This window comes from Phyllobates terribilis, unplaced genomic scaffold (genome assembly GCF_046119375.1).
Source record: "Phyllobates terribilis strain yellow unplaced genomic scaffold, ASM4611937v1 Scaffold_3__8_contigs__length_932513732, whole genome shotgun sequence".
Classification (NCBI taxonomy): Eukaryota; Metazoa; Chordata; class Amphibia; order Anura; family Dendrobatidae; genus Phyllobates; species Phyllobates terribilis.
In genome coordinates, this window is record NW_027362763.1 from 89149345 (window position 1) to 89165612 (window position 16268).

Sequence of the window (16268 nt, forward strand, 5' to 3'; positions counted from 1 at the left end):
ACTGCGTATTGCATCAAGTAAGGTAATTTACCCATAGACACCCAGAAGTGAATAAAAAATGTTATACATATTGGCAGATGTAAGACACTGGTAGGTAAGGTACATACTTACGCCCAGCAGCCGGCGGATCCACAACACCATGGGATCTGTATTAAAAAACACCATGTAAAAATAAAACCTAGCCTGTAAAAAAAAAAAAAGTCTCACAGCCTATTTCCTAAAACAACAAATACACGCTGGTTGTTTTCTTCAATCTTTCTTGGGGCAGCAGTGACTCTGTACATTGGGTGGATTTCATTCTCTAGTGGATAGTGGTTTATCAGATTGCCTTGCTGTGCACTATGCTAGCAGTTACCTGGATTTACCGGAACCTTCTGACAATGCTCTGTGTTCAGGCCACTGAATTTATAGTTCATCAGTTACAGGGGGTGTGCTATAAATTTTTAACATTGCAAGCCCCCCTCTAAAGACCAAAAGGGGAGAAGCATCACATTTTTTTTTCTTTCAAACTAGAAACATTGTAAGCCCTCCCTCTAGGGACCAAAGGTGGGAAATGCTTCATATTTCTTTTTTCAAACTGGCATTCACAGTCCATGTGATGTTTTTTTTCTTTTTTCACTGCTCCTATACTCGCCCCCCCTGCAGGTTCTGCTCCTGCCTGGAGGGAGGCCATAAATGGTGCTCACTGTGCCATCCATCCCCAGGAAGGGTGAGAGTGTCGCCTTATCTCATTTTTTTGTTTGTTTTTTTAACACAGCTGTAATGTCCACAGGGACATGTTAGTGTCTAATCATACAATAAGGTAATATATTATGTCTCCTATGGGCTATGGTGAAGGCAGCAGAAATCTGTAAAACCAGGGTTCCCTGTGGTGTATAATGCGGATAAGGGATACAGTCCTTCATCACCCTGACTGGAGAGAGAAATCTTTTTAAAATGCATCCTAGCTGAATATAACACCTTATCTCAGACGGAGCCACCCAAGGACAGGCTGTGTGGGAACAATAAGGTCTCAGAGTTGGGTAGTTCTGTCACTGTATGTGAAATGTGTGTTCACTATATAATTGCCTTGTGGTTCCACTTCCGTAACCGAAATCCCGCGTCGCTGAACCAATCCCGGCCGGCCAGAACCAATCAGGGACAGGCGCAGTCCAGCCGCGAGTTGCCGCGAGAATTGAACCACGCTCACCGGAAGTGGAACCCACCCGCCGCCTGGACCCGCTGTCGCTGGGACCCTTCCCCCATTCCCCTTCGCCTGACATCGCCACTGCACTGCCTGCAGCCACCTCCGTGCACAGGCCGCAAGCCGCGGTCTTTCCTAGAGGCTGTGGCTACACGGAGGTGGGTGCAGGCAGCGCTGCGGCGATGTCGGGCGAGGGAACACATATACACACACCGCATGTGTATATACACACACACACATCCCTTCTCTGCTCTACTGACCTTCTCTGTTTTGCTGTCCCCCACTCTGCTCCGCTGACCCCTTCTCTGCTCTAATGTCCCCTGCTGTACTCCGCTGTACCCTGCTTTGCTTGCTATGCTCCACTGACCCCTTCTCTGCTCTCCGCCGCTGTGTTCCACTGACCCCATTGTGCTCTACTGTCTCCCTTTGTGTTCTCCTGTCTCCCACTGTCCCCCCGCTGTCCCGCTCTCTGCTACTACCCTCACTCTGCTCTACCCACTCACGCCTACTCTGCCCGCTCTCACCCGCTGCATAAGAGCCAGCACGTGGGATGGAGGGTAGAAAGCGAACACTGCGGGGGCAGATCCAGCACGGGGGGGCAGTGACCCAGGGTCTAAAAAACGACAAAGTCCCTTCATTTTGAGTAAAAACGGTTAAGTAGTATCATATACTGCAGTTGTTCACCAGATTAGGGAAAAATGGACTTCGGTTACCCACTGCGCTATATGCTACAAATTAACTGGATTTACCCATATTAGGGAAATGGACTTTGGGTAAATCCGGTTAACTATGGCCTGTGATTGGCTGAGGCAGTCACATTTTCTGGTCAGTACACCCCAGCAGCAGCAGCCGCTATATACACCCCAGCAGCCTCTATATATACTCCAGCAGCCTCTATATACACCCCAGCAGCCTACATATATATTCTAGAATACCCGATGCGTTAGAAGCGGGCCACCATCTAATATATATATATATTATATTATTTATTTTTTTCTATTTAGGTAACCAAGCGTTGGAGACTTGAATAACTCCTTTAGATGTTTCTTGGCAAAAAAAGGGGATTGAGATTTCCAAATGTGGATGTCATGTCTGGATGGCATTGGTGCAAGATTGACAGAGTTATGAATAAATGACAAGGCTCATTAATGCAGAATTTCTTTCCTTTGTTTTTAAAAGAGTACATATATGAATTTATTTTTTTTGTATTAAATGTTTTTGCCCTCTGCCTCATTACTTTTTCCAGTAAATAAAATGTTTTAAATAAAAGTTTGAGATGGTTTTGTTTGCTTCTCTAGTATAGTGGTGGGGTAGTGTTAATTGAAAATATTTGTCCATATTCAGCATCTGAATATATCTATTCCTACTGATAATGCATCTTGGAGGCTGCTGCAACATGCATTATTAGGTAGATGCACGATCCTGGATACAGATGCTGCAATTTGGCATCTAGGATACTGCGCGAAATTCTGGGAAAGGCACACACAACTGCAGCAGCGACACTTGCCTGGCTGTCTCCAGCGCTGTGGAGTCGGTAAGCCAAACCACTGACTCCTCAATTTCCCTGACTCCGACTCCTTCGTACATTGCTGATGTTTAGGTGATACATTTATTGTAGCATCATGTGAACATAAGCCTTTTAATCATTGCTATAATAATCAAGATATGTAGAACATAATAATTTGCAAATATTGCATTGCACTACCGTACCCAATTTATTATATATTTTTGGAGTCTGAGTCAGTCCTTTTTATACCGACTCCACCAAAATTGGCACCGACTCAGGCTCCACGACTCCGACTTTGACTCCACAGCTCTGGTCTCCGATTCACCATCACTGGCAAAGATGATGACATAACCCAGCGAGCATTCGCACTTGCGCTGCTGCCTTGTTTTTACACTACGGAGGAGAGTGTGCCCACAAAGACAATCAAGAACACTAAGCAATGGGAGGCTATGTACTTACATAATTGGCAGTTTGCGAAGTGAACGAATCCCATAAGGCACCGCGGCCGTGCCCGGCAGGAAGCACATGAGTGTCCCAAGATGGCACAGGACACCCTGGCTGCACCCGCCACTGCAAACGCTGCTCCAAGCACAGCCGGACACACCGCCAGAGACGCCGCCGTTGTCAGAGCCGCTCCTGGGGTCGCCGCTGGATCCACCAAACACGCTGCCACCACCAAATAACCCCATGCCACTGCCAGACCCGCCAGAACACACACACTCATCGGTGCTCTGTGGCTCCACGCTGGATTCCGCCCGACCGCCGGTCTCTCTCCGCTGCTGTACCCTACATGTAGCGTCCCGTACATTACTGTAAGCTCCGCCCAATCACAGGAAGCAGCCGCCAGCCAATCTCAGACCAGCAGCTAACGTTGGCACGTGATGTTACAGCTGTCCCTCTGGGTGCCGGATACTTCCTCTGAGCGCCGGATGCTTCCTCTCATTGGTCCGAGCTTACCGTAACGTACACGTATGATACGGTATGTACATGTACGCTACGCCAGCAGGGGGCAGAGACGCCGATGCTATAGATACATGGTGGGAGGGGGTTAACAAGAGGCTTTAAAACAGGGCCCAGGTACTTTGCATTACTGACAGCAGGTGAAATGGAGCAGGAAGAGGAGATACCGGCATTCTGCTGCTTAGGCTTGAAGGGGAATAAAGCCTGTAATAACACAGCAGGGCAGGAGGTGGGTAGTGTTTATTAGGAGCTTAGACCCGGCTTCTGCATTCAGTGACACTTTCCCTAAACCGTGTGGGGTCATCTAATATTTTTATCATTAATATTACTATTATAAAGAGGCCTGAGGGAGCATTATTATTTTTAATTTAATAAAAAAGAACAGGTAGTCACCACTTTCCACTTGAGCAGAGGAAATAAAATAAATAATTATGAACTAAATCGTAAAACACTGGGTAAAACAGTCACTGAGTAAGACTTGGGTGTATGGGTGGACGGCAAACTTCACTTTAGTGACCAGTGTCAGGCAGCTGCTGTCAAGGCAAAGAAAATGATGGGATGCATTAAAAGAGGCATAGACACTCATGGCAAGAACATTGGTTTTGCCACCATACAAGTCACCATTGCTACCCCACTTAGAATACTCTGTACAATTTTGGTCTCCAGTGTATAAGAAGGACATAACTGAACTAGAGTGAGTACAGAGAAGAACAACCAAGGTTATTAAGGGAATGGGTGGACTGCAATACCAAGACAGATTATCAAACTTGGGGTTTTTCGGTTTGGAAAAACGAAGTCTTAGGGGCGATCCTGCTGCAATGTACAAATATATGAGGGGACAATACAGAGATGTGTATAATGAGCTTTTTTACTTAGGCCTGCGATGGGGACAAAAGGGGATCCTCTACGTCTAGAGGAAAGAAGGTTTAATCATTACCACAGACGCGGATTCTTTACTGTAAGAGCAGTGAGACTGTGGAACTCTCTGCCAGATGATGTTTGTAATGAGTGATTCACTACAAAAATTGAAGAAGAGTCTGGATGCTTTTCTTGAGAAATATAACATTAAATAATAAAAAATTCAGCTCACCCCTGAGATGCTGTTCCAGTCCGGGAGGAGCACGGCGTCCCCGCTGCTGCACAGCGCTGGAGGTAGTTGAGGAAATTGGAGTTGGAACCAGATCAACACACCGGAGTAATTAAAAATTCACAAAATCTTTATTGGAAATCCTTTAAGAATGAAATTGATAATAAATTGGGCATCTCAGACAACAAAGCAATAAAGAGGGGTGGTGTGTGTAACAGGAATCAATCCATACACATTTCGAGCTACATGGCTCTTGAACACTGTGTTTAAGAGCCATGTAGCTAGAAACGCGTATGGATTGATTCCTGTTACACCCCTCTTTGTTGTCTAAGATGCCCAATTTTTTATCAGTTTCATTTTTAAAGGATTTCCAATAAAGAGTTTGCAAATTTTTAATTACTCCGGTGTGTTGAGCTGGTTCCAACTGCAATTTCCAGAAATATAACATTACATGATATGGGCACTAGATTCTGTGATGGGGCGTTGATCCAGGGAGCTAGTCTGATTGTCTTATGGAATCGGAAAGGAATTTTTCCCCTAATATGGAGCTATTAATCTCTGCCCCATGGGTTTTTTGCCTTCCTCTGGATCAACATTTTAGACTATAGGTTGAACTTGATGGTGTTAAGTCTATCTTCAACTTTAAAACTATGAAACTTTGTGAGGGCTCACATAGGAGTATATATACTGTATATAGGAGGCCATGTGAGGTTCACACTGCATATAGAGGGGCTATGGGGGGCTAATACTGTTTATGGGGCAAATACTGTATATAGGAAATATGTGAAGGCTCATACTATATATAGGAGGCTATGTGAGGGCTCATATTATATACAGAGAGGCTATGTGGGGGCTCACTGTATATAGAGGGGCTATTTGGGGGCTCATACTGTATGTAAGGGGCTGTGTAGGGGCTCATACTGTATATTGGAGGCTGTTTGCGGGCTCGTACGGTATATAGGGGGATGTCAGCATACTTAATTCTACTTAATATTAAGTGATACTATTATTATAAAATAATAATTGTAATTATTTTTGGTAATATTAATGATGAGCAGAATTAAATTCATCCTATTGGTTTGACCCTCCACAATAGTCACAGTCTCTCTTGTTTCCTCTCTGGAAAATTAATTGCCCAGCCCTGTCGTAGTAATAATGCCCCCTCTGTACCCTGCATAGAAAGAGCTTCCTGCTTTTGTATCCCACACAGTAACAGTGTCCCCTCTGTGCCACTACAGAGTAATAATGCCCCCATCTGTACCTAATAATAATGGTGCACTCAGGGCTTCTTACAATAATATTGCCCCAATAATAATAGAGACCCCCTGGGCCTGCTTAAAATAATAATAATAATAATAATAATGGACCCTGGGCTTCCTTATAATATTTATAGCGCCCCGGGATTTCTTACAATAATATTAATATCCCCGGGCTTCCTTATAATAATAACAGAGCCCCTCTAGGCCTCCTCCATAGTGATAATAAAAGAGCCCCATGGGACAACCTGTAATAACAATGTCACCCTCCTTGGCCTCTTTATGAGACATTAGTGCCCCCCTAGGTATCTTATCTTGTAATAATATTAGTACCCTGCAGTGACTGCAAAAAAATAGAAATAAACTCAAATTTTCCTCACGACACTTCCATGCCGAGTGGTGATGTGCTCCTCCTCACTACAGTCTCTGATGTCATCTCATTGCCTGACGTCCATTACGTGGTACCGATCCCTTGCAGTCCCTGCCTGTGGCCGGAAGCAATCTGTGGCTTGCCTTAGTTAAGTGGCAGAGCAGGGAGCTGATGGCTCTCTGCTTCACTATAATTGTTAACAGTTAATAGTGTTGCGGATCGATGCAGCCCACTGCCAGACCGGCCAAGCCAGAATTTGACAGAATTGCCAGATGCCCAGTCCAGCCGTGAAGGAGACTTGCAAGCCTTGCCAGAAGTCAGGACAGCTATCCTTCCTCCCCACAATGATGCTTGAAGCACAAGGCCTCCAGCTGCAGCCTCTTGTCAGCCATACCTGCTGGGATCAGCTCCAGAAAAGACAGCTGGAGAGGGGCAGCTCAAGGTATGTAGGGGGCTTATATTAATATGGGGTCTACCACTAGATACATGGTGGGAGGGGGTTAGCAAGAGGCTTTAAAACAGGGCCCAGGCACTTTGCATTACTGACAGCAGGTGAAATGGAGCAGTAAGAGGAGATACCGGCATTCTGCTGCTTAGGCTTGAAGGGGAATAAAGCCTGTGATAACACAGCAGGGCAGGAGGTGGGTAGTGTTTATTAGGAGCTTAGACCCGGCTTCTGCATTCAGTGACACTTTCCCTAAACCGTGTGGGGTCATCTAATATTTTTATCATTAATATTACTATTATAAAGAGGCCTGACGGAGCATTATTATTTTTAATTTAATAAAAAAGAACAGGTAGTCACCATTATTATCATTATTATAAGGAGGCCCATAAGGGGCACTATTATTATAAGGAGGTCCGAGCCACACTATTAAAGGGAAATTGTCAGTAAGATCAACCCTCATAAGCCGTCTACATAAAGATGCAGGTCAGAGAAAGTTGAATAGAGTGATGCCTTGATAGCCACTATTTGATGAATGTCTTAATCCAGAGAAATTTACTTTTTTTCTTAATATGTAAATGAGCTGTTAAGATCTATGGGCCGGACATAGATCTCCCTGAGAATCTGCATCCAGGGCTTATTATAAATGAAAAGAGTCATTTCCAGTGTGACACATGTAATGACTGACCGTCTACTCTCCTGATGTACATGTCTCCCACTGATAACTACCTGTTCCATTGAAAATAATCTCTGGATGCAGATTCTCAGGGAGATCTATGTCCGGCCCATAGATCTTAACAGCTCATTTACATATAAAAGAAAATGTGGATTTCTGTGGAATAAGACATCAGATGGCAGATATCAAGGTATCGGTTTCTTCAACGTTCTATGACCTAAATGCCCATATAGATGGCTTATGAGGGTTGATGCCACTGTCAGATTCCCTTTAATATTATCAGGAGAACCAGATGGGCGCTATTATTATTATAAGCAGGGTCAAGAGGTTACTATTAATATTATAAAGAGACCTATTTTGCCAACTTTAAAAACTGGAATTATTGGGAGTAGTAAATTTTGATTTTCTCCATTGGTAGGCAGGGTCATATTTGTAATAAAGACCCCCATCTTTGGAAGTGGTTGTGGCAGAGCAACATGGGCCAGGGTGCTTCATATGCCAGGGTTGGATGCAGCCCCAGCCCCACATGCCCTGTTCCCACAGAAAGATATTTCTGTTAGCGCTGGGATCGGAATTTCTTATTGATACAAAACGCTATAATTTTTTTTGTGTATAACAGATACTGATGCTGAGCCTATATTTTTCCCTACTTAAGGGTTGCAAGGCAAATTCCTTATAAGGTAAGATGCCCCTTTAAGATTAGAACACAAGATTCCATTATGACATCACAATTAACCATCACTACTTCTACAAGTGTTTACACTCCTGTTGTCACTTTGACATTCCGGTGTCATTGCTGTTGGTGTGATAAGCCATATAGCTAGTCATATACTAACCGCGCTTGGATTACTTGAAATGTCTGGAATTCCTCCAGACAGACTTCAGGTGTTAGCACTACTCCAGGGGATTCTTACCACCTATGACCCTGACTTTGTGCTACCACTACCCGATGGCGTCCTCAGCTTCACTTACCGGCTGGTTATGGAGCTTGTGAGAGATTGCCTGACCAAATACCACCAAGGTTGTATAAGCTCAGAATATCTTGAGCATTTACAGCAGAACATCTGGACATTAGTACACCAGGTAAGTAGCAGACAATCTGCACAAATTATATATAATAATAATGGAAAATAATAATGGAATACAAGTTTAAGTTTAACCTGTGCCAAATACCCAGATAAGAATAGCCTGGAGTCAAAACAGGGCAATCAGGCTACATGACAAAGGAGAGGGTGGGATCTAAAGGGTTAGTTGAATTAGGGGTGGGAAGGTCCTGGATGCGGGGGGAGGAGGGAATAGGATTGGTTAACCCTTTATGGACCACAGAATTTTTCATTTTTCTGCTCTCATTTTTTCCTCACTTTCTTTCAAGAGCCATAACTTTGTTATTTCTCCATTGGCATAGACATGTGAGGGCTTGTTTTTTTAGATGAATTGCAGCTTTCAATGGCTCCATCCTATTTACCATACATTGTATTGAAACAAGGTGAAAAAAATTCCAATTGAGATGAAATGGTTCTTTGTGTCACTATATTCAGAGACCCATAACATTGTAATTTTTCTGTTGATATAACTAAGTAAAGCCTTTTTTTGCGCAGTGAACTCAGGTTTTTATTGATATCATTTTTGTGTACATACGGTGCTTTAATTACTTATTATTACATTTTTTTAGTGAAGTGAGGTGAGCAAAAAAACCTGTAAATCTAGCGTTTTGATTTTTTTTCTCGGTGTTAGGGAATTAATTAACACAATTAATAAACACCTATCTTAACAGATCAGACTTTAACAAACGTGGCAATACCATATATGTTCATGAATTTTATTGATTATTTTCATTTCTTGTTTATTTTCATCTTTATAGGCTGAAGAAAAATCCCAAAGTGGAGAATTGGCCTTTTTCAAACAGCTGGCCCAAAATGTCCTGCTTGTACTGGAGTATCCGGCCTACTCACTGGAGCGTCTGGTAAGGATCCATCATCTTCTACATCTCATGTCCTTGTTGTCTGATCTTCTCCAGATTACCAGTCATATAGCAGAAGGTCAGATTTATGATGGTAGAGGCCTTCCTCTCTCCGCTCCAGGCAGACACAGGATATTTTATGGCAGCCTGTCTCTGCGGCTCCATCCTCTGTGGTGACAGTCTGTACTCAGCGGTGCGGAGCTTGTATTTCTACCTCTGTCTCACTCGATCATCACAATCTTCCTCCTTGTAAATGCTGCAGTTCTGATAGAAGTTATTAGAGAACAGTTGTAGATACAAGTCGCTTAAATATTAATGTAAATTTACTTGATAGAGCGGCCGTGAATTGTCCGTCCAATACTGAACTTGTCAAGTAAATCCAGGTTTAATCCTTCCTGCTTTATATATATGATAATCTAGTGTTTGAGAAATGTTATATTAATTGTATATCTTATATCCATCAGGAAACATCAAAAGGCGACTCCGCAGAGGGGCAAAACCTAAATGTTGCTGACCCTGATAATAGTCAGCCAGGGCCAAACTCCGATCTGATAGAAGGTAAGACGATCATCTAATATTTTACATTCAAATATTTCGTTATTGAGAACGGCAAAGAATATGTTGATTTATTCTTCATCCTCTGTATAAATAAATAAACAAATAAATAGGAGAAACCTGCATGGTCTGGGAGGGTGGGGAGTGAGCCCCTGATGCGCGTTTCATGTAGGCTTCTTACACACCCGCTGGAAGAAGCCTACACAAAACTTCTTCAATACCCCTTGGAAGAAGCCTATGCGAAACACATGTCGGGGTCTTGCTTCCCACCCTCCCAGACTGTGCAGGTTTCTCTTTTTTATTTGTCTTATTAATTTTGAGGACTACAGATTGTTCCTATATCTTCTACATTCTAAACAGACACAAACTTGTATGAATACCATTATGAATAGGTTTTGAAGTGATTTTGATCAGTTGTTCTTGGTTTGAAAGAGAGAGCGTTCTCTGTGTCTGACATTCTCTTATTATTTTTTTTATCATGAATTGTTCTGATTAATCAATAAAATTTGTTATGTTTTTTGATATTTGACTTTTTTACTTCCTTTTCTTTTGGTTATTAAGTGCTGATATAGACATTTAATAAATAACGTTTCTTCATTATTTTAGGAATAACTGTGCCGGCAAATACTGATGGTGGAATATGTGAGACACCAGAAATCATCCAGGAATCTGCCAGTGTAAGTATCAGAGGGACGTCTGTATATCATTAGATGACGGGTGTGAATTATACATCCCATATTATATCCCATATGACAATGGGATATCACTGTTCGTCATGTAGATCAGACATATTATGTGTGATAATGGCGTTATTCTTCCTGCCCCCTCTGTGTGATGTCCCTTATCCTTCCCTGCAGTATTGATTTATGTGTATGGGGGATTTCCCTTTATAATATAATGGGGTCTGTGGTGGGTCCGGCTTGTATTACGTTCTCTACAGTGTAATCAGTGGGGACATAATATAGAAGGGAGACGTTCCTGCATCTTGAGCTTTTATTCTCCTGCATTTTCTGTCTTAATGTCATTTCTTATTCCTTTTTAGGCCTTGATCGGATCATTGAACCCAGAGAGAAATCCTTGTAAGAGCGACTATAAACAGATCAAACTGATCAGCAGTGGAGCCTTTGGGTGAGCTTTACTTTGGTATAATATTTATTTCCCAGGGCTCCTTATGATGATGCCTCGGTGTCCTGCCCATGTAATATTCCCATAGAGAAATTAGGAGACCACATCACTGTCCACATCTATCTGTCAGGTCAGTTAGGATGTGACGTGGATGTGGACCCTCCATTGATAATCATTTATGGAGTATTATTTTATGCATTTCTAGACATGGATTTATAGTGATGGCCTCACATCTAGTATTAACCATTAGTACAGGAGATCATTTGATGAGGTCTATAGATGGACTGTTAATAAGAATTTGTAATAAATCATGGATTTTCTTCCTCTCCAGGGCCGTCCACTTAGTGCGCCATAAAGACACAAACCAGATTTGTGCTATGAAGACAATGGACAAGGAGAACCTGAAAAAGCCAAAGAGACTTGAATTGGCCTTTCTGGAGAGGGACATCTCAGCATTCGCTGATTGTCCCTTTGTGGCCTCCATGTTCTGCTCTTTCCCTACTAAACTTCATCTGTGTATGGTCATGGAGTATGTACCAGGTAGGACACATCCATTGTATCTATATCCAGCCCACGTCTGTTTAGTCCTAGCACCTATATATGACCATAATGTGCCCACATGGATGGCAACATATAGTATACAGTATACGCTCTACATTACACAGTATATCTCTATATAGGCCATCTTGTCCCAATATTTCCACTTATTTCATATTCACCCTCATCATGTGTAATTTACATTGAAACAAACCCTCACCTCTCATATTTGCTTTCTCCGATAGGAGGAGACTGTGCCAGTCTTATAAAGCGCAGGGGTCCTTTACCAGTCCCCCTGGCCCGTATGTACATTGCGGAAACGGTACTTGCTGTGGAATACCTGCACAGTTATGGTGTGGTGCACAGAGACCTGAAGCCTGGCAAGTAAGTGACCCCAGTAGTATAATAAAGGGGAAAAAAAATTATAGTTTTTATACAGTCTATGGGTAATTACTTGGGTCTGACACCATTTCTTTCTTTCACAGCCTCCTGATATCATCAACAGGACATATTAAGGTCACCGATTTTGGGGTTTCAAAACTCGGCCTCATGAGACCAAGCTCAGATATCTACAAGGCTTCAACTGAGGACATCACCAGCGAGTTCCTTGATGAAGAGGTAGGCTTTACTTACAAGGTCTTGTACTTTACAGATTTCATCTCTTTCTCTTTCTCTGACAATTTCTCTATAAAACGTTTGCACTGATGTTATTTGACGCAATTATATTTATTGATTATCATCTCATTCTTCTGTTGGTTTCCAGACTTTTGGCACCCCTAGTTACATGGCCCCAGAAATTATCCAAAGGAAAGGCTATGGAAGGCCCGTTGATTGGTGGTCAGTAGGGATCACTCTACATAAATTTCTTTATGGATGTACACCATTTAAAGGGGCTTTAAAAAGAGATATTTTACGCAGTGTCCTTGAGGGTAAGTAAAATAATCTGAATGCTTGTGATGTCACTGTTATTTGGTTTCATTGGTTTTCTGGTTTAATTTCTAGCCTTATTAAGGACATTTTTTATAAAAATAAATGAAAACGTTTCATTTCCTGTAATATTTGTTTCTATATAACAGATAAATTAATTTTGACATATCATAAATACTCTACTCCACCTGATGCTCGGGACATCATCACTCAGCTGCTCAGAAAAGATCCAGCACATAGACTTGGGACAGGTAATATTATAATAGTATTATGACTTATTACACGTCTGTGACCAGACAAATGGTTGTGTCCATGAGGTTCAGTAATCTACCTACTTATCCATTCCCCATTTTTCATGCTGTGACTTTCAGTACATTTCCTTCATGTCTGCTGTTACATCTTCAGTTCAGGTTAACATAAACTGTACCGATATGGAGCAGTTTCTCTAAAAATGACTCTATCACATTCTTTCTTGTCTTCCTTTTCCAGGAGGAGCAAATGAGATCAAAATGCATCCATTTCTGCATCACTTAGACTTTGACAACCTTCTAAGTCAGAAGCCCCTGTTCGTTCCTGAGCTAAAGTCAGATGAGGACACCCGCTACTTTATCAGTAAGTAAAATGAGACGTCATCTGCAGAAAACTGCTGTGTGTCTTGTCTTTCATTTTATGTGAAGATAAGTTCTCATCATTATTAGTGATAACAGGGTGAATGTCTGACCGGGTCTTATACTAATTATCTCTGATAACACTTGTACTTTGTAGCTCGTTGTAGCAGACACATGAATTCAGATGAGGCGGACACAAGAGAGGACAATGACTGGCCAGAAATAAAAAACTTTGTATCATCTTATCAAAGGTTTTGTAAAGTAAGTATGTGGCTAATAGTATGTCTAAAACCTATAATTACAAAAATGCTTAAAAATAAATCAATTTATTTTTCTCTGTGTGTTTTAGCTAAATATCACCAATACCGGGATGATGACCAATGTAGAGCCTATGTCACCTCCACAGTGTTCCCAAGAGAACAGTGAAAAACACTCAGACATGTGAGTAGATTATTATTATTATGAGATTTAGTTTTGATGTATGTTCAGAACCAAATACAAGACACGAGTAACACAAATCTAAATCCAGCATCCACCACCCCATGATTGCTGATCTCTGTGCGTCTGGCTTGTGATAACACTGCAATAACAGCTGATCATTGTGACCAGCCATTCATTTCCAGCTCATGACAGGCCAATATTACTAGTTGAGGCCGTGGGCAGGGTATCCCCTCTATGTTGTCCTAATTGGCCTCACAAACAGGTGTTCTTCATTTTTTCTATTGTTTTTACTTTTAATTTACTGGTCTTTCTTCTACCAAACAGGCAGAAAGAGTCTTCCTCTTCCAAAACTAATGGAGACAATCAGTGTTTCACTGCTAAAAACAACGAGTCATCCTCGTCCTCATTGTCAGGTATGTACAGGTTTATAGGCCATCCAATTATAGCCTATAATCCAAAATTATAATGTGAATCAGCACATGAAGGCTTCAAAAATTACTTACTTTATTCCCGTTGCTCCCCTGAGTATTCAGTTTTTTGAGTTATGGGTCTTATTTAGTGCTAATGTTTATGGTCTTTTCCAAGAGGGCGGTGCTCACAGGATCCTCTGGGGCGTGTCTTTAGGTTGCTCTGCAATATAAAATTGTGAACCACACCCTCATGGAAAAAACCATAGGGTGGATTTTAGCAAAACAAATATCAGAATACTCAGGGGAGCAGCAGACATAAGATAAGAGTGAATCTCAGAAACTTTTGATCTGGTGATGGGTGCTCTTGAAAGTTACACTGAAGTTTAATCTAACTGATTATATGATAACACAGTGGCTTGCTGCAAGTATGTCATGATAATAAGGGGACATATTTCCTTGGGGAGTCACCACATGGCGGCACACAGAAATGCTACAGGTGCATATTAATCAATTGCATAACTCTATATAGATACAAAGAAAATATTTTAGAAGTTTATAATTAATATTTTTTTCTGACTTTTTGATTAGAATCTCCAGTTCAGAAGAAAAGAAAATATTTTCTAAAACTGAAAAGACAAGAAAAAATAGAGAAAGTAGAAGAGGGGGAAAGTAGGCGAGGTAAGTGTGACAATAATCTTCCTGTTGTATGATGTCAGTGAGAAGAAGTCATGTGGAGCAGATGTTATCTGTCAGTGGTGGGATTGTCACATGTATGATGACTGACAATGATCCCTGCCCTCTGTGTGATGAGATTCCTCTAATGTTCTCCCACAGTGACACCACAGTAGTACCCTCTAATATGGAGTCCCATTACTTACATTAGTTTTACATCTTTTCTCATAGGTTCCATCTTCCGCCAGATGATATCATTCTGCCGGCGTGGATTATCCAGGGCTGCTCGCACTGTCAGAGGAAGCTGCATTTTTGCCTGCTGTCACCAGGGCACCTTAGAGATCTCGAGGACAGAAAACCCCCACATCTAGCGCCCTGAAGAAACTACAGCATGTCCACCATCAATGCTGTACCTGTATGGAAGGATTTGAACCATCTACTCGTGGCCTCCTGACCAGCAAGAAACACCTGCTAAAGTTGAAGGCTTCGCCAAGAACACGTCTTCATCCTTCCATGCCAGATTTAATTAAACTAAATAAATACAAATTTTAAATTGATTAATGTCTTTTAGAATTTAATTGATTATTACTGATATTTTTGGTATATCAATACTATACATCATATACCATATATCTGAAGGGTTGGATTCCAAAGTGGAGAACAGCGGTTCTATGTCTCCGATTAATCCTCTAAATCTCAGCCAAAAGTGGAGGAGAGGACCAAAGCTTCTGTTATTCCTAAGAGCACATACACACATAGCCTTGTAGATGCCAGCAAACCATTGTGAGTTGCTGGCAGCTGAGCTTTAGGAAAGCTCCCTCTCCGGAGATGTCCACTGCCGACAGTGGTGAAAAAAACCATTATAATGAGGACAATATGGCCAAAGGACCCCCGGTGCCTTTGGCCCTAGGCGGTAGCCCAGATTGCCTCATTGTAATCTGCTAATGATTTCACAAGGAATGAAGCCCATAGTGAAGAAGGAAGTCCATGAGAGTGATACCCATTTCAGAACAGAGAGAACTTTCCACTGGCTACAACGGCTTCTGTATTGGCTACAAGTAAATCGAGTGGTGAAAGAAGATTACCGGAAATCCCATCAGGGTGAGATGACTAAACCCCCTAAACACAGAGCATCTATATAGGTGAAGAGGTTTTCTTTCCCTTTGGAAATGCTGATGGTGGACTATCTCAAGATCAGCCACTCCGATAATGGTTGTCTGTACTGTCTGGTGATGATGGATCATTTTAATAAGTTAGCAGTCATGACTCCCACCGGGAATCAAAAAGCCGAGTCAGCAGCCTGTGCCATCTGTCATGACTTCATCTGCGTATACGGGTGTCCAAAAAGAATTCACTCTGAGATGGGAGCCTGTTTTCATGGAAAAGTCATGGATGAATTGCACCAACTGTACAACATTGAGAATTCCAGAACTACACCCTACCACCCATAGAGAAATGGGGACTGTGAACGTTTCAACAGAACTTTATCTACATTCTGAGAATTGTGGAGGACAACAGGAAGATGACAGGATGTCACACGCTGTCTAGC